At 38.7% G+C, this 25,384-nt stretch overlaps 1 long non-coding RNA gene and 1 pseudogene across 1 annotated transcript; one reads left to right on the forward strand and one right to left on the reverse strand.

The window, feature by feature from the left end:
- Nucleotides 1-341: 341 nt before the first annotated feature.
- LOC131403145 (centrosomal protein kizuna-like) lies at nt 342-25,058 on the reverse strand (annotated as a pseudogene).
- Nucleotides 9,492-18,907, forward strand: LOC131403150 (uncharacterized). The gene is made up of 3 exons (XR_009219236.1): nt 9,492-9,551; nt 16,395-16,442; nt 18,778-18,907. It is a non-coding gene; the product is annotated as an uncharacterized LOC131403150 (long non-coding RNA).
- Nucleotides 25,059-25,384: the final 326 nt, after the last annotated feature.

Below are 25,384 nucleotides of genomic sequence, written 5' to 3' on the forward strand. Positions count from 1 at the left end.
TTGCTAAGAGATTATTTATGAGTAAGGAACTTATACATTCATGACTGAGTGTTCGACAATACATTCCCAGTGGAATGATCTCTAAAAATGTCTATAATTAAAAACAGAATAGTAAAAAAAAATTCAATGGCTTACTCTCTTGTTGGTGAGTTAGTGGAGGATTCTTTTTTTGAATCAGGAGAGCTTAGAGTTTGCAAAATACAATTATGTTTTTCGGTGGATAGGGCACCTCTTTCTTGCTCAGAGTGGATTAATTTTAAGGCCTCTATTCCATCTTCTCCCTCCATCTTGTCACTCGGATCTGGCTGTGGTTCTGGACTCTCTAAAATCAGACCATCTTCACTTACGGCAACTGTGAGGTCACTGCTGCTGCTCAGACTTTCCTCTTCCTGCTGTTGCTGCATTTTCCTGAAGGGCTTCTGTGCCTCGGGGTCCCCGTGAGGAGGATGATCTGGAAGAGGGGATATGAAGAGACTACTGATCACTAAGTGCAGGGAGAAGCGAGGTAAGACGTTCCACCTCACGGAGTGGGATTATTCATCAGTTAAAACATGTAGAAACAATCCATGATTAATTACAGTATTTAAAAACTCATTAAAAATATTTTATTAAATATATTAAAAATATAACAATGAGTTTAAAAATCAGAGAATTCGCTTGTAAGAATATTTCCACATACATATTTAAGAATTCATTAGAATGGAATTTGTTGGCAAAGTCACCACTGTACTTTGTTTTTTGACAAAAGATAAAATTAGAGAGTACATTTTGTTGTTACATAAGACCACTACCACCCAGAAAAACTAAATACCAACAAAAATCAGCAAACAACCTCAGCCTCTCACCCCACCTGAGAAACCTTCCTGAGCAGAATGCTTCTCTTGAGAACACTTACTTTCAGATGCACAGTATTCTGAGACTGATATCGGAGCGACTGGTAGTCTGGCACTGTCTTCCTTGACTTCAATATGTTCCCGTGTCAGTATTTCTCCCTCTGATGCCCCTGATCTGCTGGAACTGTCACACTTTAAATCAGTGGTTCTGCTCCCTGGACGTAATCTTCCCCGTAACAGGGAATGGAGTTCAGCAGACTTTCTGCTTTCAGATAAATTACTCTTGCCGTGACGTGAGTTGCTTCCTATCTCCAAGCAATGAGTCTGTTCCTCCTCAGACAATGGGCTGGCTGTCACTGGCGTTTTCTCACCAATCTGAAGAGATGTCCTTCCATCTATTTTGTCAGACTTATTTAAGCACTGTGTGCCACTATTAGTGCAGACTACATAGCTGTCTGTCACATCACTGCTCTGGCTGTCTGTCGCTGTGAACGTGGGTCAGGAATTGTTCTGAAGTTCTTCGTGGGTTGGGGAGATTTCTGCTCTGTACTAACATCTCCAGCGCTTGGGATGGCTGACATTTGGCGGCCCATAAAGATTGTTGCTGGTTGATACAATCCTCTTGACACAGCTGTCCCCAAGTTAATCCCTGCCTGCATTGCAACCTGCAGCACCAAAAGAGACGTGAGTTAAATGTATTGTGTATGAACAATTAGGTTGTTTAGGTTGTTTTCAGAAATGAAATGAGGTAAAGGAAGCATGACCATTGAAATCAACAGCTACCATGTTTATAAAACTCATGGCTTCCTACAAAATGAATGAGCAAAAAACTGGTATAGTCCATACTCTTTAATTTTAAAAACAGTGTTGGTTCACAAAGCAAATATTGTCAAGGAACTATGGAATCTATATTTTTCAAAAAGAAATGCATACATTGCACAACTATGTGAATGTACTTAACGCGACTGAATTGTACACTTAAATGTGGTTAAAATGGTAAATTTTATGTTATGTATATTTTAGCACAAGCCAAAAAAAAAAGCTGTGAGTTCTAGCCACTTTCCTCAGAGATGCTCAGATTTGATGGAGCTAGGAAGGTACCTGATGGCAAAAAAAAAAAGGGAGAGGGAGAGAGAGAGATGCATACAAAGGACTACCAGAGGTTTCAAAACTCTATTTCTGGTATTATGTGTAATATAAAAAACCCTCCAATAATCACATTCAAGATTGCATTATAATATTCTGCATATGTGCAAACAGCCATAATTTCTAGTCAACCTCAAATAACAACAACAGTTTTTCCTGAACATCTTCAAATAATTTTAAATACATTTAAAGCAATTTAAATTTACTGGCATGTCTATCAGGAGAATGAACATTGTCTCTTCCTTGAAAAGAGAGAGGGGAGGGGAGAGGTGGAAAAAGAAACAGAAGCAATTGGTTCAGTGGCTTGATCAAGGACACGCAGTGGGAAGCAGAACTGGAAGTAACAACCCTGAAGCCTTGAGGAATTTAAGTGCTTTTCTTCCAAAGAGACCAAAGCATCTCCACATATACAGTAGCATTTAGTTCACAGAGCCCTACAGAATAGATGGGGAGACGTATTTGCACCCCTTTTCTGCATATGGAAAAACTGAGGCCCAAATGTTCAGACAGAAAATGCCATAAACACAGCTGAAACAGAATCAGGTGTTGCTTCTCTTCAAATATACCATCTCTTCTATTCCAAAAAATAAAAGAAACAACTTTGATGTTAAAAACAAATGAACAGAGATGTCAGAGAAAATGGTAGAATAAGAACCTCTCAAAATTCTATGTTTCATAAAAGAAACAGTGACACCGGAAAACATCTTCGACACTGGAAAATAACTTAGAATTCCGGAGATTAACCACAGGCTTGCAGCAATCAGGGGAGCATTTACTCAAGAAAAACAACTGAATCTTGGTAGGAACAGTACACTTTATGGTGCTTTAACTTGTCCTATTCTCATTTCCCACTCTTCAGGTCTGCGGTAACTTTGAAAATCCACAGCCTGTAACCCAGCAGTCTAACAGCTACTGGAAGGAGTGGAAAAGAGATGGAATTCCTTCAACGCCCCATGCTCAGAGAACTGTCATTACGTGACTTATCTGGTGGTTTCCTGGAAGGCTACACTCACAAGACTGTCTTTATTTGACTTGACTTGGAGCTCACACAGTGCAAAAAGCCTTCTCCTTGGGGGTATTTGTCAAAAATAATCAGAGACAGGGGCCGGCCCAGTGGCGCAGGCAGTTAAGTGCACGCACTCTGCTGTGGCAGCCCAGGGTTCGCCGGTTCGGATCCCCAGCATGCACTGACGCACTGTTTGTCGAGCCATGCTGTGGCGGCGTCCCATATAAAGTGGAGGAAGATGAGCACGGATGTTAGCTCAGGGCCAGTCTTCCTCAGAAAAAAGAGGAGGATTGGCATCAGATGTTAGCTCAGGGCTGATCTCCCTCACAAAAAAAAAAAAAAAAATCAGAGACAATTGTTTAACATCAAGGCTGTATATAAAAGTTGGGCAGTAGATAACAGTTGGGCAAACAACAGGCTAACCAAAAACCTTAAAAGGAAAAGCTGGTTAACAAGATGTCCATAGGGGGCTTTGAAAAGCTCCAACACACTCCTGGAAATCCAGATGGCCACCTGCACGCTCAGGCCTTGGGCATGCTCAGGAAAAGTCCTGAGAAGGGCCTAAGCTCTCACCTCAGGCTCACCCTGAGGCTCTGTGCAAGCACTTAGCAAAGGTCAAGGTGGAATTGTAAACTGCCTGGATGAGGGCTGAAGGTGTGCCCGAAGACACACTCAAAGCCCCTTGGCAAAGACTGTGAAACTTACTGGTTTTAGGCATTTCAAAAAACTCTGTCTAATCATTAGCTGATCACTAATAAGTGAATAGAACCTTCAGTGACCACACATGACAAAAAAATACTTTACATAATTAGTCCAGAAAGTCAGTAAACAAACAGCAACAACAAACTCTGAGAGGAAGAGAATCAGATGTTCAGAGTTGTCATATTTTATTATTTTCAAATGTCCAAATTGTAACAAAAAATTATGAGACATGAAAAAAAACAAGACAATAAAGCCCATACACAGGAAAAAAAAAAAAAGCAGTCAAAAGAAACTATCCCTGAGGAAGCCCAGATGTTGGACTTACTAGAAAAAGGCTTTAAATTAGCTATTTTAAATACGTTCAAAGAACTAAGGGAAATCATGTCTAAAAAAATAAAGGAAAGTATGAGAACAATGTCCAAAAAGAGATTATCAATAAAGAGATAGAAATTATTAAAAAAAAAAAAAAAAGAACCAAATAGAAATTCTGCAGTTGAAAAGTACAATCACCAGAATAAAAAATTCACTAGAAGGGTTCAGCAGCAGATATAAATAGGCAGAAGAAAGTATCAACAAACTTGAATATAACTCAATTGAGATTATCAGACTGAGGAAAAGAAAGAAAAAAGAATGAAGGAAAATGAACAGAGAGAGATCTGTGGGACACCATCAAGCATACCAGCATAGGCACAATGAAAGTCCCAGAAGGAGAAGAGAAAGAAAAAGGTGCAGAAAGAAATTCTGAAGAAATAATGGCAAAAACTTCCCAAATTTGACGAAAAACATTAATCTACACTTTAAAGAAACTCAACAAAGTCCAAGTATGATAAACTCAGAGATCCTTACCTAGATACATCATAATCAAACTATTGAAAGCCAAAGAAAAAGAGAGAATCTTGAAAGTGAAAACAGAGGAGTGACTCCTCATATATAAGGGATCCTCAATAAGATTAGCAGTTGATGTCTCATCAGAAACCATGGAAGCCAGCAGGCAGTAGGATAACATACTCAAAGTGCTGAAAGAAAAAGACTGTCAGTCAAGAATTCTATATCTACCAAAACTTTCCTTCAAAAATGAAGGAGAAATTGAGGTATCCCTTGCTAAACAAAAACAGAGAAAATTTGTCATTACCATACCCGCCTTACAAGAAATACTACAGGGAATCCCTCAGGCTGAAATGAAAGGACACTACACAGTAACTCACATTCATAGTAAGAAATAAATAGCACTAGTAAGGGTAACTACATTGGGAAATATAAAACAAAGCATAAATATATTTTTTGTTTGTTTGTAACTTCTTCTTCTCCTATATAATTTAAAAGACAAGTGCATCAAGCAGTAATTATAAATCTATGTTGATGAGTAGCATATAAGATATAAAGATATAGTTTGTATTACAATAACATCACAAGGGAGTGGGAAAAGAATGGAGCTATATAGGAGCAAAGTTTTTGTATGCTATTTAAATTAAATTGGTATTAATCCAAACTAGATTATTATAAGCTAAGATATTAATTATGACAGTAGGGTACCCACAGCAAAATAAATGACAGAGATTTAAAATGGTATACTAGAAAATATATATTTAGTGCAAAAGAAGGCAGCATGGAGGATTAAAGGAACAAAAAAAGATATATAGAAAACAAAGAGCAAAATGGCAAATGCAAATCCTACTTTTTCGATAATGACATTAAGTTTAAATGGAATAAATACTACCATTAAGGTAAGAGACTGGTAGAATGGATAAAAAACATGATCCAACTATATGCTGTCTAAAGAGACTCATTTTAGATTCAAAGACACAAAGAGGTTCCAAGCAAAGAGACAGAAAAGGGTATATGAACAAAGCCTCATGGAAAAAATACACTATGCAAACAGTAACCAAAAGAAAGCTAGAGCGGCTATATTAATATCAGACAAAATAGACTTTAAGACACAAAATTGTTACTTGAGACAAAGGACATTTTATAATGATAAAAGGATCAGTTTATGACAAATTTATAACAATGAGAAACAGATATCTATACCTATATCTATATATCTACACATATCTTAACAACAAAGCCCTAAAATACCTGCAGCGAAAACTGAGAGAATTAAAAGGAGAAATAGACAATTCAACAATAGTAGTTGGAGACTTCAATACCCCACATTCAATAATGGATAGAACAACTGGATAGAAGATCAATAAGGAAACAGAGGTCTTGAACAACTATAAACCAATGAGACCCAATAGACATATACAGAAGACTCAACCCACCCAACAGCAGAATACATATTCTTCTCAACTGCACATGGAACATTCTATATGTTAGGCCATAAATGAAGTCTCAATAAATTTAAAGGGATTGAAAGTATGAACTCTGCTGACAATAGAATGAAATTAGAAATCAATAAAGGAAGGAAATTTGGCAAATTCAAAAATATGTGGGAATTTAAAAACACACTCAAATAATTAATGGGTCAAAGAAAAAATCACAAGGGAAATTAGAAGATAGTTTGAGATGAATGAAAAGGAAAACACAACATACCAAAACCTATCAGAAGCAGTGCTTAGACTAGGGAAATTCATAGCTGTATGTGTCTATATCAAAAAAGAAGAAAGAACTCAAATCAGTAACCTAAACTTCCATGTTAAGAAATTAGAAAAAGAAGAGCAAATTAAATCCAAAGCAAGCAGAAGGAAGAAAATTATAAAGATTAGGGCAGAAATAAATGAATTAGAGAAGAGAAAAGCAGTACAGAAAATCAACAAAACCAAAAGTTGATTCTTTGAAAAGATCAACAAATTGAGATACCTTTAGCTAGACTGACCAAATAAATAAATAAATAAATAAATAAATAAATAGAGAGAAGATTTAAATTACTAAGTAAATCAGAAATGAAAATGGGTACTATGTTACCTACCTTACAGATATAAAAAAGATTATAAAGGCATACTAAAAATAATTGTATGCCAACAAATTAGATAACCTAGATGAACTGGACAAACTCTTAGATGGACACACACTAACAAAATCTACTCAAGAAGAAAGAGAAAATCTAAATAGGCTTATAACAAGTTAAGCAATTGAATTAGTAATCAAAAAACTTCCCCTAAAGAAAAGTCCAGGACCAAAGGCTTCACTGGTGAATTCTACCAGACATTTAAAGAATAATTAACACTAATCCTTCATCAACTCTTCCAAAAACAGGTGAGGAAGAAATACTTCTCAACTCATTCTATGAGGCCAGTCCCTAACACTGAAACTAGACAAAGATGTCACAAGAAAATTACAGACCAATATTTCTTATGAATATAGATGTAAAAATTTTCAATAAAATACTAGCAAACCAAATTCAGCAACATATAAAAGGGATTATACACCATGATCAAGGAGGATTTATCCTAGCAATGCAAAGTCGGTTCAACATATGACAATCAAGTAATGTAATATACCATATTAATAGAATAAAAGACAATCCCTCTGAATAATTATCTCCATAGACACAGAAAAAGCATTTGACAAAATCCAACATGTTCATGATAAGCAAAAAACACTCAACAAACTAGGAATAGAAGGGAACTCCCTCAACTTGATAAAATGCATCTAAGAAAAACCCACAGCTAACATCATAGTCAACGGTGAAAGATTGAAAGCTCTCTCCCTATGATTCAGATTAACACAAGAATGTCTGCTCTCATCACTTCTATTTAACACTGTACTGCAGATTCTAGCCAGGAAGTATGACAAGAAAAAGAAACGAAAGGCATCTAAACTGCAAAAGAAAAAGTAGTCACGTGCTGAATAATGATGTTTCAGTCAATGACGGACTGCACATATGACGGTAGTTCCAAAAGACTAGTACCATATAGCCTAGGTGTGTAGTAGGCTATACCACCTAGATTTGTGTAAGTACACTCTATGATGTTCGCACAACACTGAAATTGCCTAACAATGCATTCCTCAAAACATATCCCCAACGTTACGTGACGCATCACTGTAAATCTATCTCTATTTGAAGATAACGTGATCTTATATAAAGGACTCCACAAGGAACAAACAGAGCTAATAAACAAGTTCTGCAAGGTTGTAGGATACAAGATCAATATATAAATAGAAATAATGTACTTCTATACATTAGCAATAAACAATCTGAAATTGACATCAGAAAACAATTTCATTTACAATAGCATCAAAAAGAATAAAATACAACAGAATAAATTTAACAAAGAAGTGCAAGACAAATACACTGAAAACTATAAAACATTGAAGAAAAAAATTAAAGAAGACCTAAACAAATAGAAACACATTCTGTGTACAAGCAATGTAAGACTTAATATTGATAAGACAACAATACTCCTAAACTGATCTACAGATTCAAAGCAATCTCTATCAAAATCCCAGCTGGCATTTTTGCAGAAATTGACAAGCTGATACTAAAATTCATGTGGAAATACAAGGGACCTAGAATAGCCAAAAAAATCTTCCAAAGAAGTGCAAAGTTGGAGGACTCACACTTCCCAATTTCAAAACTTACTACAAAACTAGAGTAATTCTAGTCTGTACTGGTATAAGGACAGACATACAGATGAATGAAACAGAACTGAGAGTCCAGAAATAAATCCATGCATCTAAGTCAATTGATTTTTAAGACATCATCTTTTTAGAGCAATTTTAGGTTCAAGGCTAGAAGGGGCTGGAATTGGTTATTTCCTTTTCTCCACATAGAAGCCTAGGGCCTTCTGGAGTTGGGTATTTCCCTTCCCCTAGATCAGTTAGGTTCTGGTTAAATAGCTTCTCCTGAGGGCAGATACTGCTAAGAACAGAATGCTCTAGTGCATTTCAAAAATGGTTCCTTTTCCCCATTCCTCTACCTGAATTATGAGGGAATTTTTCTCCGATGTTCACTGTGAGGACCTGTAAACTCACAAAAGAGGGGAGTCTCCCTATGACTAGTCCCCCTGGAGTTTTTAATCTCTTGAACCTATTTACACTGAGCCTCCAGCAATTTGTCAGTTACAGTTGAGGTTTCTCTCCCTCAGCACTGGTTATTGTAGAGGTTTCAGCTCTGTTCTGGTAAGTTGTGATTTCTCTATGCACCTGGCAGTCCCTCCAATTTTAGGAGTAGTGGACTGCCCTATGATCTCACTTCTCTGACAGACTGAAGAAGAGTTGCTGATTTTTTGGTTTGTTTGTGTTTTTACTTGTTAGGATGGAGTGGTGACTTCTAAGTTTCTTACTTGTTGGACTGGCAAAGAGACTATATTGCAATTTTAACAGCTGCATATTATCCTGTTCTATAGATGCACCATAATTTATTTAACCAGTCTCATTTTGATGGACCTTGGTTTGTTTCCCACCATCTACCACTGCAAACCATGCTGCAACAATATCCTTGAGTGTATGTCTATCTGCAAACGTGAGAATATTAGTGGGACAGCTTCCTAGAAATAAAATTGTTGGGTCAAGATTGCCTTATAGGATATTGCAATTTCACCATCCAAAGAGGCCATTACGTCATTACTAAGCGTTTTCCATTATACCATATGGTTTAATTAGCAAAATTATATTAATCAACATTCTGATTTATCAATATGAACAGTATTTGTGATACAATGTGTCTTCTATTCCTTTTGTAATTGAAAAGCTGATATAATAACAAAGACAAATTTTAAAACAGGCAAAAATCACCTATTACCAGTACCCTAATGTAACAACTACTTTCATTTTTCCTATTCTCAAAATAAGTTATTTATAAAGATGGCTCCAAGTGATGTGCTACTGTGCTTGAGCTTCAGCTAGCTGCATGTGAGGACTCAGAGTAGGTACACAATAGCGGTCATTTAGTGAAGACCTGAGGCAAATCAGTGACCAGACTTGTGAGTTTGGAAGGCCTTGGATATTTCACTTTCAAGACCCATTTAGGGAGTGTTGATGAACCAATACCAGAGAAATTACTAACCCAGCTCAGGGAGTACACAGCAGTCCCTCCGTCTTTGTTGGTCTGTTAAAGGCCAAGACATAAAGCAAAGGTGTAGGCCTGTCTCAGAGATGAGAAAGCCACCTGGGAGGGCCAAAGGAAGTGCCTTGAGTTACTCCTTGCAACCAGTAGTTCTCAAACTCCTCTGACCCACTAAGAGAGGCAGAAGACTCCAGGCCCATTTCCACTGGACAAAGAATGCAGAGAGCCAAGAACTGGAGAGAAACAACAACAGTCTAAACGGTAACCGGTGCGATCAACAAAAGTAGCACAAAACCATGATTTAACTTACAGTAAACGCTTCCGTAACCACAGGAACTGAAAACAATGACCAATTCAAAAAAGCACGGTTAACAGTGGGTACTTCCTAAAAACAGGAGAAGTTACAATTCTCTGTGATACCAAGTAGTTATTAAGTGCCATTTTGCCAAGAATTCCAGACTTTTTAGAATATGGAACTCTGGGTCCTCAACAAACTCTAGTAATACACTAATTAATGAGAACATTATATTTTAGTGGCATGTAATAAATCAGGAGTTATAAAAAGATTACCCTTAATTATGCATAAAAATCAGTCTGGTGCATTATTCCCCCATAAGGATCAAAAGAGGCAACTTGTATTTGAGGATCTGCTGAGACCCAATAGGAATAAATAGAAAATTATTTAGGAGACTCAATAGGGAAAAAAGTTCTACTTTTTTGGAGGGGGAGAGGGGTAACTTTTTATTTTGATATAACTTCAAACTTACAGAAAAGTTGCAAGAATCATACAAGAAACTTCCCTAATACTCTTTAGCTGGATTTAACAATTGTTTATGTTTTGCCCCATTTGTTTTATCATTCTCTCTCCCTCTACATACATGCATGTGAGTATGTTTATATATATGCATACTATTTTTTCCTGAACCATTTGAAGGTAAGTTACAGACATCTTCCTTCTCTCCCCCTAAACAGTTCAGTATGTATTTCCAAATGTCCACAGGGACATTCTCTTTCATGAGCAGAGTTCAATGATTAAAATCAGGAAATTTTACATTGATACAATCTTATTTTTCATTCCACAGTCCACATTCAGATTTTGTCAATTGGCCCAATAATCTCCTTTGTAGCCAACTTTTTTCCAGGTTCAGGATCCAATCTAGGGTCATGTCTCTTAAATTTCTTTTAATCTGGAACAGCTCCTCAGTCTGTCTTTGTCATTCTTGACCTTGACATCTTTTTAAGAATATAGGCTGGCTACTTTGTAGACTGTCTCTCAATATGTGTTTGACTGATGTTTCCTCATCGTTACATTCCGGTAATGCATTTTCGGCAGGAAGACCACAGAAGTGTGTTTCTAGTTTTTAAGTGACAGGAATAATACTTTCATAAAGTAAGTTTTTTTTTTTCTTTTGTGAGGAAGATGGGCCCTGAGTTAACGTCTGCCAATCCTCCTCTTTTTGCTGAGGAAGACTGGCCCTGGGCTAACGTCCATGCCCATCCTCCTCCACTTTATATGGGACGCTGCCACAGCACGGCTTGAGAAGCTGTGCGTCGGTGCGCGCCCGGGGTCCGAACCAGCGAACCCCGGGCCACTGCAGCGGAGCGCGCGCACTTAACCGCTTGTGCCACCGGGCCAGCCCTGATAAACTAAGTTTATTGGGAGGGAAATTAACTTCCAATCTTTCTCCTATCAAACAAAATAGTTAGAAATATTCCCTTAAAAACTTGGCTTAAAAAAACAAAAAACAAGACTGACAATAATGTAATATCATTTTATACCCATTACATTAAATTTTTTAAAATTAAAATTATAACACTCAATCCTGGACTGGGTCCTGGAACAGCAAAGAGGCATTAATAGAAAAACTGGTGAAATCTGAATAAAGTCTGGAGTTTAGTCAATAGTGATGTACCTATGTTGGTTTCTTAGATTTGACAAGTGTGGCACTATAATGTAAGAGGTTAACAATGGCGGACACTGAGTAAGGGATTCAAGGGAAATCTTGATATTATCTTTGCAGCTTTTCTGCAAACCTAAAATTATTCTGGAATGAAAAGTTCACTTAAAAAATTATAACCCCCAGTATTGATGAATGATAGGTAAAACAGAAGCTCTTGCATTCTTGGTAGCAGAATAAACAGGCAGAATCCTCTTGGAAAAGAGTCAGACATTAAGGGTCCTAAATATCCTTGTTGCCTTTGATTCTATAATTCTACATGGAAACATTGTAAGGAAATAAACCTAACAGAAAAAAAAAGCTACGTGGACAAACAAGTTCATTTGCAGCATTATTTATAATCATGAAAAGTTGGAAGCGACCTATATGACAACAAAACAGGCAAGACTAGGAAGTCATAAAAATGAGGCAAATGAAGACTATGTCACATCAAGGGAAATGCTTAAATATGGTAAATGAAAAAAAAATTATATATTCAGTATGCTTATACCTATGTAAAGATCAATCTAAACACAGGAAAAAGAAATTACCCAAAATCTGTTTGTACAGGATTATGCCAGGAAAATGAACATTGTCTTCTTGGCTTTTTTTTTTCCAATTTAACAAATTTAACTTAATTTAAACTGTTAAAAACAGTTTTATTGAGACATAATTCACAGATCATACAATTCATCTTTTTAAACTATATAGTTTAGCAGTTTTTTAGTTTATTCACAAAGCTGTGCCACTATCACCACAATCAATTTTAGAACATTTTCATCATTCCAGAAAGAAACTCCATACCCTTTAGCAATCACTCCCCATCCTCCCCAACCTCCAGCCCTAGCAACCACTTATCTTCTGTCTCTAAAGATTTGCCTCTTCTGGACATTTCTTATCAATAAAATTATACAATAGGTGTAATAGGTGGTCTTTTTTGAGTGGCTTTTTTCTTTTTCTTTTTTTTGGTGAGGAAGATCGGCCCTGAGCTAACATCTGTTGCCAATCTTCCTCTTTTTGCTGAGGAAGATTAGCCCTGAGTTAACATCTGTCCCCATCTTCCTCTGTTTTCTATATGGGATGCCACCATAGCATGGCTTGATGAGCAGTGCATAGGTCTGTGCCTGGGATCCAAACCTGCGAACCCGGCGCCGCCAAAGCAGAGCGCGTGTACTTAAGCGCTACACCACTGGGCCAGCCCCTGACTGGCTTTTTTCACTCAGCATAACGTTTTCAAGGTTTATCCATGCTGTAGCAGTTATAAGTACTTCCGTTTAACGGCCAAATAATATTCCATTGCATGGATATACCACATTTTGTTCATCCATTTATCAGATGATGGACATTTGAGTTGTTTCCACTTTTTGGCTGTTATGAATACTGCTGCTTTGAAATTTGCACATAAGATTTTGTGTGCATATGTTTTTACCTCTCTTGAGTATATACCTAGGTGTGGAGTTGCTGGGTCATATGGTAACTATGTTGAACATTCTGAGAAACTGCCAAACTGTTTTCCAAAGTGGCTGTACCATTTTACATTCCCACCAGCAATACTTTAAACTTTTATAACAAAAAATGTACAAGAAATCTGCAAAAATTAACTCCTGCTCACCATAAGGTAATGCTACATTTGAACGGGCTCAACATTTGCAAAGTAAAGTATTGGCTCTAGCAAAATACAAGCTGGGCTTTTGCAGGTTGGCAGATTTCCCACTTGCCGAGAACAGGCACAAAGACAGGCGTCTCTTTTCTTTTTTAAAATAGTCGGTCAGTTTGTGTGCTTAGCAACAGGAAATAGGGTGGTCTTGAATCTTAAAATTCTGAACATAATTATGTGTCTTCTCAAAGCAGTTTCTGAACCAGGGAAGCTGAAGAGAGAACGTCGCGTTTCACATTATTGTTGACACTAGAATAATAGTAGGAATTGACAAGTTTTTGAGAGACAGATGTTATTGCCGAAAGAAGGACCGTGTATCAGAATTTAAGGATCTGACATAATGATCAACTTTTTTACGCCTTCCTATTACTTTCTGTAGTTGAGTGCTTGAGGTAAATCTATAATCAAAGATTTTAGTTCAGTTCTTCCTTTTCCTGTCACAGTTACCCATCTGCAATTTCTTAAAAAATATTGAGAGTTGGGGAAAGTGATAGCAAAGCAAACAAAGACAACTGAAAATACTTATTAAGGAACAGAAGGTAACTTCTTCAATCAGGCATTCCTCTTTGCTGGAGGAAAAGAGGGGACATATATAAGGAGATATCAGCAAGTTTAGAATTATTGTAATGATGTCTCGGTTAATAATTACTAACCGGAATTTTCAAAGCAAGAGGATCTTGACCACTACTGTACTTTGAAAAAATATTTGTTATACTTCGTTTTACAATATGCTGAGGAAATTTTAATTTTTTCTTAATATATTTTTTCCCCAGACAAGGGAATTGGGAAGCATCAAGGTGAATGTAGAATGGAAACAGAGCTGTCAGACTAAATTTTCAGCTTTTCACACAGTATAATTATCACTTTTTAGTTTCCACATAAACAAGTCCTTAAATTACATTAAGAAGATTTCAAAAATATCCCTTAATAAAAACACATATAACAATCCTGAAGGAATTATTTTACTTTACCATGTGTTATAAACTGAATTGTGCTGGCCCCAAATTCTTATGGTGAAGCTCCAATCCCCAATGTGACAGGGCCTTTAGGGAGGTCATTAAGGTTAAATGAGGTCATAAGGGTGGAGCCCTAATCTGATAGGACTGGTGTCCTTAGAAGAGGAAGAGACAGCAGAGATCGCTCTCTCTCCACGCACAGGCACAGAGGAGAGGCCATATGAGGACACAGAGGAGGGTGGCCACATGCAACACAAGGAGAGAGGCCTCACCAGAAACCAACCCTGCTGGCACCATGCTCTTGGACTTCCAGCCTCCAGAAGAGGGAGAAAATACATTTCTGTTGTTTAAGCCACCCAGTTTGTAGTATTTTGTTATGGCAGCCTGAGCCAACTAAGACACCACACCAATGTGATTTGTAACTGTTCTTTCCTTTTTGCCACTGTGATAGATTATAGACACAACCAAATTTTCTCAACTGAGGCCACAAAGAGATGTCTCTGGCCATTAAATCCAATAGTCATTGGAACTATCTAAATTTTAAAATGGAGCCATTAAATTGAGGCTTCAAAGGATGTATTCTAAGTTATTTTGTAGGATAAATCACTATAAAATCAATATATTACGAGTTGTTACCACCATGGGGCTTTACCTCCCATTTCTTTAATTCATAGCTAGCCTCTCTATCCCCAGAGCTGGCCTCTCCACTATCCTAGATCAGCGGCAAGAAGCCAGGACCAAAGTATGGCTAACCTAGTGGAGAACAAAGATGGTGATGATGGTGACAGTGGTAAGAGTGGTGGTGACAAGATCAGTGAACATTTGTCAAGCACTTACCAGATGTCAAGCAGATATCTATTACCTTTTTTAATCTTCAAAACAACCATTATTATTATCCCCACTCTTACAAGATTTAGCAAGGTTGAACAATTTGCTCTCTGTCACAGGATTCAAACCCAGACACAAGCACTCCAGTGCCCATTTCTTATGCTACAATTCTCAAAACTGAATCATTTAAACTCAAATTGTGTTACTGAACCATAGCTTTTTGGAAAAAATAAATAAAAATCCCTAATAATGAATCTGAAGTCTATGTCTAATTTCTTACTAAATACAACCAGTACAAAACCAGATCTACTAAAATAGACTCTAAATGGAACTTGTACCTGATAAATAAAACCAAGTCCCTGTAGGGTAAATGGGAAGAGTAGAAAAGCAGACAGAAGCTTCAGGAGAAATTCAGCATTCCTAAATTGTACCAGTAGGTGATTTTCAAAAAATGATGGAACATTTTTTGTTCAACATTTTCCCCAATACCTCTAGGCCAAAGCAACTGCCTTCATCAAAACAATACAAGTTAAGTCTTGGTTTCAAGTAAAGAACAGAAGCTTAACAAGTGTCTGAGAATATCAAGGTAACTGCTCATTCTTTTATAATACAGTTTAATATGCCCTGTATCTGCTCGGAAATTCCCAAATAGGGTGACTCAGGATATAACTATGTCTCTTAGAGTTCCCTGTTCACTAAAGAATTACCACAGAGAGACAGAACACCAACTCCATTTTCTAATTCTGAGAGACCTGAGTAAAGATAAAAGCAACTCATACTCTACCACAATTAAAAAAGCAATCTCATCCACAGGCAGGCTCCTTTTTCCTAAAATGGATTAACCACCTGTCCATTCCTTCCTCATATATTTAATTTTTTTTTCACTATATTAACATTATTAAATTAACTAGAGCTTCTATTCCTAGAGCATAGATTACCAAAAGTTGGATTGCTGGGATAAAGTATATATGGCTATTAACTGTGATGGTTATTGCTAGATTCCTTTCCAAAAAAAGTTCTAGGCACTAACATTTTTTTTCAGACTATATGAAGCAGGCTGTCCTTTTCTACTAATACAGTATTTCATAGAACATAAGTACACAAAATTTGGAAAGTCTTCTAAAGAACAAGAAATCAATATTTGTTCTCCTGTGGAGGCTTCTGTAATCCCTTGTACTATCAAAAGGAGAAAAGAAACTGTTACTCACAAAATTTATCTGCCTCATGCAAAATCGACTTATGTTTCCTTTTCCCATTCTCGTTCACTTTTCCTCTCTTCCCCATCACTCCACTGTAAGATGTGCACCTATATGTATGAACACAGCTTTCTCGCTTGTAAGAGCCTTGACACCTAACACACTTGTCCCATAATTTCACCACAGAGAAGGCGAAAGGAACGATAGTTGGGTAGCCAAACATTTCCACAAAAGGTAAGACTTTATTGTTATTTTCTTTCTTGACTACGAGAGAAGCTAAATCCCTTAAAGAAAGGCTCCCTCTCATCATTTTCCTAAGTGAAATCTTTCTTCCAGTAACTGAAAAGTGAGTAGATATATTTATTAATTAAGGCTCTGAACCAGTCTGCTGAGATTTGCTCTTCTACCGACCAGTTGTGTGACCTGGGAACAAGTTACCTAACTTCTTTGGCCTCTGTTTCTTAATCTGTAAAATGGGTACAAAAATAGTTCTTACTTTGTAAGGTTGTTGCAATGAGAGTGTGTATATGTTTATGTTTGTGTGTATATTTATAAATATTTATATACACACATATATAAAGACCTTAGTACCTGAAACACAGTAAGACCAATGTAAGTGTTAGCTGTAAATCTGAGCCACATTCCCCACTACCCACCTGGAAGGCACCCCTAAAAGGAAGCAGGATGTGGAGAGTTCAAACTTCATTTGCCCTCTAACTCCATGTGAAATGGGAGGCATGCACACCTGGCTCAAAGAGAACAGCTGTCTCCTCTCCCTCTTTGAAGTCAGCGGGCCATTCTCACTCACCAGGTGTAGCAGGGGAAGGGGCCCTGGGCCCTGCCCCACGGGAGCTCATGGTCTAGCGAGCCTGGAGAGAAGAGCAGTTACTACCCTCTCCTGAAAACAGGCCTGCAGATCTAGTTTTAGGGCCAGGACTTGAAAAACTGTTTGTGTATTCAGTTTAATTTCTAATTGTTTTCTGAATAGAAACACACATGAATTAAAAGCTATTAAGATAAAAGAGGTCCAGCTGAACACAGAGAGACTACCTTTCGACTTGTCGTCGCTCTGGGTCAAATGAAGTCACATCTTTGAGGATGGCAGAGCTGAGGGGTCACCATCCCCATGAAGGCACAATGGCTTGGTATTAGAAACCTGGGCAACCGCTCAGAGCCCCACATTAGGGAGATTCTTGTGCACTGTGTATAACTGAGCAGTGATTCAAGGGGACTGTTGGTGAAGGAAGCACTGTGGGCTAGCAAGGGTAAGAAACTGAGGCTTATACAGACAACTTTAAGTAAGAACCCAACTCCTTCACCCCCTTCCCCTACTGTTCTTTCCTGTAGCGAGTATGACAGGGCCAGGCCCATATCCCTGAGGCCCTCACCACCCCAGTACATGCCCACAGTGTCCTCCTACAAGCACCCATGCCTCCTGGCCGGAGCACTTCCCTCGCTGCTGTGCAGCTGCCAGAAGTGGAGCCAGGCACAACACTCAGTCAGTGACAGACGGGAGGGGAACGGTAAACGCCTCCCTTTCCCACCCCCGTGTGCAATAACTCTGAGGCATGTTCTACAGTCTTCCAAGGGGACTGAGCTCCAGCTGCTCACAGAGGTAACCTACTCAGTCACACTCTTTATCGGCCCTGTCACTTTCCTCTCTCCTCTATCTGGGATTTTTGGGACCACCTCCTACATAAACTACTTATACTCAAATCCTTGTCTCAGGATCTGCTTCCTGGCAATTCCAACCTAAGTCATTTCCTCTTTAAATATGGGCACTTCAGGATAGTCTTATGACTCCTTTCCCCTTGCCAGGATGTTTATTTTAACCAGGTGTCCCCTCCAGAACACGGGTCACTTCACCCCTTGGAGATAAGCCTGGGCTCTACAGTGGCTGCCTTGGTCTTATGAATACTACTCAGATCCTGGGAGCTGCAGGCTGTCCTCTCAGGATGGAACACTTCCCACCGTGTAACGCTGGGGTGTCTTCGTCTGGTGCCTCTCCTGCCGTGGGGCTTCTTCCGCTCACAGCTCCACCACCTCTCCTGACATGGCTCAAATCCACAGCCAAAGCCACTGCACACTAGGCACACATCTGTCTTCTTGCTTGAAGTTTTCTTCAGTGGAGCTTGAAGGTATTTCTTCTCTCCAAAAAAGCCAACTCAAATGGATGCTCCTTTTATTGGAAATGTGAGCAGTTTAGAGATGGGCACTCTGCTTTTCATGGCTCACCTGATTCAGCTGGAATATTACAGCACTAAGGGAGACCATTTCACTAGCTCCCAGAGTTAGATAAAAATGCAGAATCTAAATAAATAATTGAAATATTTCACATGATGTAGCTAGGATGTTTTTATCTGATCAGGAATTCCTCCCAACTTTTGAAGAGCCTTTCACCCATGCTCACTTATAAGGCAGTGCAGCAAGATGGCTAACAGTATGGCTGCTGGGGCCAAATGGTCAGGGTTTGATTTTTGCCTCTGCCTAGCTGTACAGTCTTAGACAAGTTAACTTACCCCTCTGAGCCTCCCTGTAAAATGAGGATAACAACAGTATCTACCTCCAGGATTGCTGAGAAGATTAAACGAGTGGGCCCTCAATTCAGTGACTGGCATCCTTATAAGAAGAGATGAGGACACAGAGACATGGAGGGAAGAAGATCATGTGAAAGACGTAGGCAGAGATTGGAGATCTGCTGCCACAAGGCAGGGAAGCAGGAACCACCAGGAGCTGGAAGAGGTGAGGGAGGGTTCTCTGCTGTTGGTAAACTGTGTGTCAATTGTAGGCCTCTCCCTTTGTTCTCACTCAAACCATAAAACCTAACAGTACCTTGTCTTAAAAATTCTGATTATCATGTGGCTTATCATATGGCTGTCCTGAAGATCATGGACCATGCCCGATGCCATCATTTAAATTTCTCAGGTCCACAGTTATCACCCCTGAACTCCTTCATTTTTCATTGTAACTCACTGAAATCATAGTCTCCACCTAAGAATCAGTAAGGAATAATTTTAAATGTATGGGAGAGAAAACCCAGCTAAATTTAACTTAAAATAATTTAACAATGTAAGAAAAAGGAAGAAAAGAGTCGATGAGGGAAGAAATCAGCTCTTGGTAACGAGACTTGAGGAGTAGATTGTGTCCAGGCACAGAGATGCAGCATACAAATGAGGGGGCAGGTCTTGTCCTGACCGTCCCCCATGCCCCCCCTACTCTGCTCTCCTCCCAGGTGGCCTCAAACCCTGTCAGCAGCTCCTGCACTGTGACCTCGCTCAGCTCCGCTCCCCAGAACTCCAGGTCTGGCAGGTAAGAAGCCCGTGTACACCCGGCTCCTCCTCCTGTCCCATAAAGGGTCCTGTGCCTGGATCCTGCTGGACCAGAGAGGGCCATCTGACACCCCATTCCTAGGACATTGGGGATTTGGAATATGCAGAGTAGCTCACACTGAGGAATTAGAACACCCTAGTCCTAGGGAGGAGTCAGCCCCACACCAAAGCTGTGGGATCCGGGAGGGAGCCATCACTGTGTTAAATCCAGAGGCCGTTGTCAGGAGGCACAAGGCACAGCTGTGCACCTCCACTCCCTCTCTGCCCTTCTGTTTCTCAATCACTCTTTGACCCTCTGAAATAGGCTTCCTTCCCCATGACTGCTAAGACTGCTCTATCAAAGCTCTTCGAGAAAGTCCAGAAAATTCCAGATCCTTCCAAAACCACCTCAGTCCTTTTCCTTCCTGACCCAGTGAAAGATCCCCCCATCTCACTTCTGTAACTTGACCCTTTTTGGTTAATTTCAGGTGTCAACTTGACAGAGCTAAGGGATGCCCAGAAAGCTAGTTAAGCATTATTTCTGGATGTGTTCACACGGCTGTTTGTGGAAGAGATTAGCATTCAATTCCATAGACTATGTAAAGAGGCCCACCCTCACCAGTCTGCGACCTGATACTACCACAAATACGCAGGCAAAAGATAAGTTCATCAAACACCATAAGAAACTACAGTAACAATTCAGAGCAGAAGGAAATGACAAATCTCCAGAAACCAACTTTGAAGTCACAGAAATTTACAATCTAAATGACAGAGAATTCAAAATAACTGTCATAAAGAAACTCACCAAGTTACAAGAATGTTCAGACAGTTCAATGAACTCAGGAATAAAATTAATGAGGAAAAAGAATACTTCATCAAAGAGACTGAAACTATTAAAAAAAAACAAGCAGAAATTCTGGATATAAAGAACATAATTAATGAGATAAAAAAGAATCTAGAATCCTTACAAAATAGAGCTGATATCAAGGTTGAAAGAATAAGTGATTTAGAGGATAGAAATATAGAAATGCTTCCAGTGGACGAGGAGAAAGGACTCAGATTTTTAGAAAATGAAGGAATTCTTGGAGAAATATATGACGCAATTATAAAAGCAACCTAAGAATTATACGTATTCCAGAGGGAGAAAAGAGGGAGAAAGGAGCAGAGAGCTTGTTCAGAGAAATAATAGCTGAGAACTTCCCAACCCTGGGCAAGAACCGGACTTACAAATACATGAAGCCAACAGAACGCCTAATTACATCAATGCTTAAAGACCTTCTCCAAGGCGTATAATAGTAAAATTGGCAAAAGACAATGACAAAGAAAAAATGTGAAGGGAAGCAAGACAGAAGAAAATAACCTACAAAGGAACCCCTATCAGGCTTTCAGCATATTTCTTGGCAGAAACTTTACAGGCAAGGAAAGAATGGAATGATATATTAAAAATACTGAAAGAAAAAAACTTTCAGCCAAGAATACTCTATCCAGTGAAATGATCCTTATGATACAATGGAGAAATAAAAGTTTTCCCAGATAAACAAAGGCTGAGGGAGTTCATCGCCACGAGATCTCCCATACAAGCAATGATCAAGAACGCCCTCATACCTGAAACAAAAAGAAGGCAAATGTCTACAAAGCTTTGAGCAAAGAGATAAATAGACAGAATCAGAAAGCTACAGCTCTGTTTCACAACAGGGTAGCAAATACTTAATTATAACTTAAAAGAAGAAGGGAAGGAAGGCATCAAAAGTAACTATAAACACTTCAACTTAGTCACAAATGCACAACACAAAAATGAATAACTTGTGACAACAATAACTCAGAAGGAGAAGAGGAAAGGGATGGAACCTGCTTAGGCTAATGGAGATAAGAGGCTATCAGAAGATGGACTGTCTCATCTATGAGATCTTCATACAAATCTCAGAGTAACCAGCAAACAAAAAATCAGAGCAGAGCCTTGGATCATAAAAATAGAGAAAACTGCCACAGAAAACCCCCAAAATGAAATGGTAGTCAGAAACACAAAGGAAGAGGAACAATGGAAATATAGATTAGGTGGGATTAAGCCCTCATGTATCAATAATCACTCTAAATGTAAATCGATTGAATTCTCCAATCAACAGACACAGAGTGGTGGGGTGGATTAGAAAAGAAGACCCAACGATATGCTGCTGCCAGGAAACACATATCAGCTCTAAAAACAAACAGGCTCAGAATGAATGGATGGGAGACAATACTCCAAGAAAATGGCAAATAAAGGAAAGTAGGTGTTGCCAAACTTATATCAGACAAAGCAGACTTCAAGATAAAAAAGACTATGAGAGACAAAGAGGGGCAGTATATAATGATAAAGGGGACTTTCCACCAAGAGGACATATCCCATTCAACATAGTACTGGAGGTTTTGTCCAGAGCAATTAGGCTGGAAAAAGAAATAAAAGGAATCCCAATTGGAAAGGAAGAAATGAAACTCTTGCTGTTTGCAGATGACATGATTGTAAATAGAAAAAACCATAAAGAATCCATCAGAAAACTATTAGAAATAATCAACTACTACAGCAAAGTTGCAGCGTACAAAATCAACTTACCACAATCAGTTGCATTTCTACTCTAATAATGAACTAACAGAAAGAGAACTCAAGAATACAATCCCATTTACAATTGCAACAAAAAGAAAAAAGTCTCTAGGGATAAATTTAACCAAAGAGGTTAAAGACCTATACAATGAAAACTATAAGACATTAGTGAAAGAAATCAATGATGACCTGAAGTAATGGGAAGATATTCCATGCACATGGATTGGAAAAATAAACACAGTTAAAAAGTCCATATTACCTAAAGTAATCTACAGATTCAATGCAATGCCAATCAGAATTCCAATGACATTCTTCACAGAAATAGAACACAGAATCTTAAAATATATATGGAATAACAAAAGACCTCGAACAGCCAAAGCAATCCTGAGAAGAAAGAACAAAGCTGGAGGCATCACAATCCTAACTTGAAAATATATTACATAGCTATAGTAATCAAAATGGCATGGTACTGGCACAAAAGCAGACTCATAGATCAATGGAACAGAACTGAAAGCCCAGAAAGAAAACTAGACATCTGTGGTCAGTTAACCTCTGACGAAGGAGCCAAGATCATACAATGGAGAAAGGCAAGTCTCTTCAATAAATGCTGTTGGGAAAACTGGACAGCCACATGCAAAAGAATGAAAGTAGATCATTATCTTCCACCATACACAAAAATTAACTCGAAATGGATAAAAGACTTGAATCTAACACTTGAAACCATAAAACTCCTAGAAGAAAATATACGCAGTACAGTCTTTGACATCGATCTTAGCAGCATCTTTTCCAATACCATGTCTACTCACGCAAGGGAAAGAAAAGAAAAAATATACAAATGGGACTACATGAGACTAAAAGGCTTCTGCAAGGCAAAGGAAACGATGAACAAAACGAAAAGACAGGGCCGGCCCCGAGCCTTAGTGGTTAAGTGTGCGCGCTCTGCTACTGGCGGCCCAGGTTCGGATCCTAGACGCGCACAAACGCACCACTTTTCCCACCATGCTGCGGCCGCGTCCCACATACAGCAACTAGAAGGATGTGCAACTATGACATACAACTGTCAACTGGTACGTTGGGGGGGAAAAAAAAGGAGGAGGATTGGCAATAGATGTTAGCTCAGAGCCAGTCTTCCTCAGAAAAAAAGAGGAGGATTACCATGGATGTTAGCTCAGGGCTGATCTTCTTCACCAAAAAAAAAAAAAAAAAAGGAAAGACAACCCACCAACTGGGAGAAAATATTTGCAAATCATGTATCTGATAAGGGGTTAATCTCCAAAATATATAAACAACTCATACAACCCAACAACAAAAAAAACAGATAATCCAATCTAAAAATGGGCAGAGGATACGAACAGATACTTTTCCAAAGAAGATATACAGAAGGCCAACAGACACATGAAAAGATGTAAAACATCACTAATTATTAGGGATATTCAAATCAAAACTACAATGAGAGATCACCTTATACCTGTCACAATAACTAAAATTCCCAAAACAAAAAGTACCAAATGTTGGAGAGGATAAGGAGAAAAGGGCACGCTCACACATTGCTGGTGGGAATGCAAACTGGCGCAGCCACCAGGGAAAACACTATGGAGATTTCTCAAAAAATTAAAAATAGAAATAGCATACCTTCCAGTTATCCCACCACTGGGTATTTATCCAAAGAAATTGAAATCAACAATTCAAAGAGATTTATGCACCCCTGTGTTCACTGCGGCATTATTCACAATAGCCAAAACATGGAAGCAATCCAAGCGCCCTGCTACAGATGAATGCTTAAAGAAGACGTGGTATGTATTATATACAATGGAATACTACTCAGCCAGAAAAAAAAGACAAGATCATCGTGTTTGCAACAACCTGGATGGACCTTGAGGGTAGGATGTTAAATGAAATAAGCCAGACAAAATCAAATATGCATGATTTCACTCATACGCAGAAGATAAACATACACAGGGATAAAGAGAACAGATTAATGGTTACCAGAGGGGACGGGGGCTGGGCATTGAGTGAAAGAGTTAAAGGGGCACATATGCATGGTGATGGATAATAGTTAGACTACTGGTGGTGAGCATGATGCAGTCTATACAGAAATTCACAAATAATAATGAACACCCGAAATTACACAATGTTAACACCCTTTATAATTTCAATAAAATAATTAAAAAAGAAAAAAAATAATTCATTCTTTTTTATGGTTGAATAGTATTCCACCGTGGGGATATACCACACTTTGTGTATCTGTTCACCAGTAGATGGACATTTTGGTTGTTTTCCGTTTTTGTCTAGAATAAATAGGTTGTTATCAACATGTATGTACAAGTCTGTGTATAGACATATGAGTTTATTTCACTTGGATGGATTCCTAGGAGAGGAATGGCTGGATAGACGTATGTAATTATTAAAGACGCATCCAAGCTATTTTTCACCAGCACTCGATGAGAGTTTCAGTGACTTGACATCTTCAACAACACTTGCTATAGTCAGTCTTTTTAATTTTAGCCATTCTCAAGTGTGGTAGAATCTCATGATGACTGTCACTTATATTTCCCCAATGACTCATGTTGTGAAGGAGAAGGCAAGCCACGCACAGACTGGGAGAAAACATCTGCAAAACATATCCCTAGAAAAGGACGTGTACTTATAATATATAAAGAGCGATTACAACCCAATGGTAAGAAGACAATCAACACGTCATGGCTTACCAGGAGACAGCAGATCAGGCCTGTGATGAGCACCAGGAGGCCCGCCAAGCAGATGAGGATGAGGGCCCAGAAGGGGAGGTCTGGGAAGACAAGTGGTGGGGTGAGCCACCTCCTGTCATCGCCCCAGGGCTCCTGCTGACCCCACTGTGCCTCAACCGTCCTTGACAAGGGTTGGCCAACTTTCCTCATCATCCAAGACCCTGTGCGCATGGTTCTCTTCAATGAGGCACAGCATCAAGATACTCGCCCCCTACCATGGGCTGGGGTTTCCCGCAGGTTTACCATGCTTCTCAGTCAAGGTGTCATCTCTGTTGGGAGAATATTCTGGAAGTGAATGAAATGAAGAATCCATGTGAGTGTGTTTCACTCTTTTTAATAAAACTTTTTAGACACAGAAAAATAGAAAAATAAAGGGAACAGTCTCATAAACATCCATCATCTAGATTTAACAATGTACATTCCATCCAATTAAAACAATATTTCATCAATGTATAAATTATTAACACTTGCCACCCTTGATTCATCCCATGTTTTCAATGAAATATTAAAGTCAAGTATACATCATGATGTTTCACCCCATTTTAC

The sequence above is a fragment of the Diceros bicornis genome, unplaced genomic scaffold (assembly GCF_020826845.1).
Source record: "Diceros bicornis minor isolate mBicDic1 unplaced genomic scaffold, mDicBic1.mat.cur scaffold_55_ctg1, whole genome shotgun sequence".
NCBI lineage: Eukaryota > Metazoa > Chordata > Mammalia > Perissodactyla > Rhinocerotidae > Diceros > Diceros bicornis.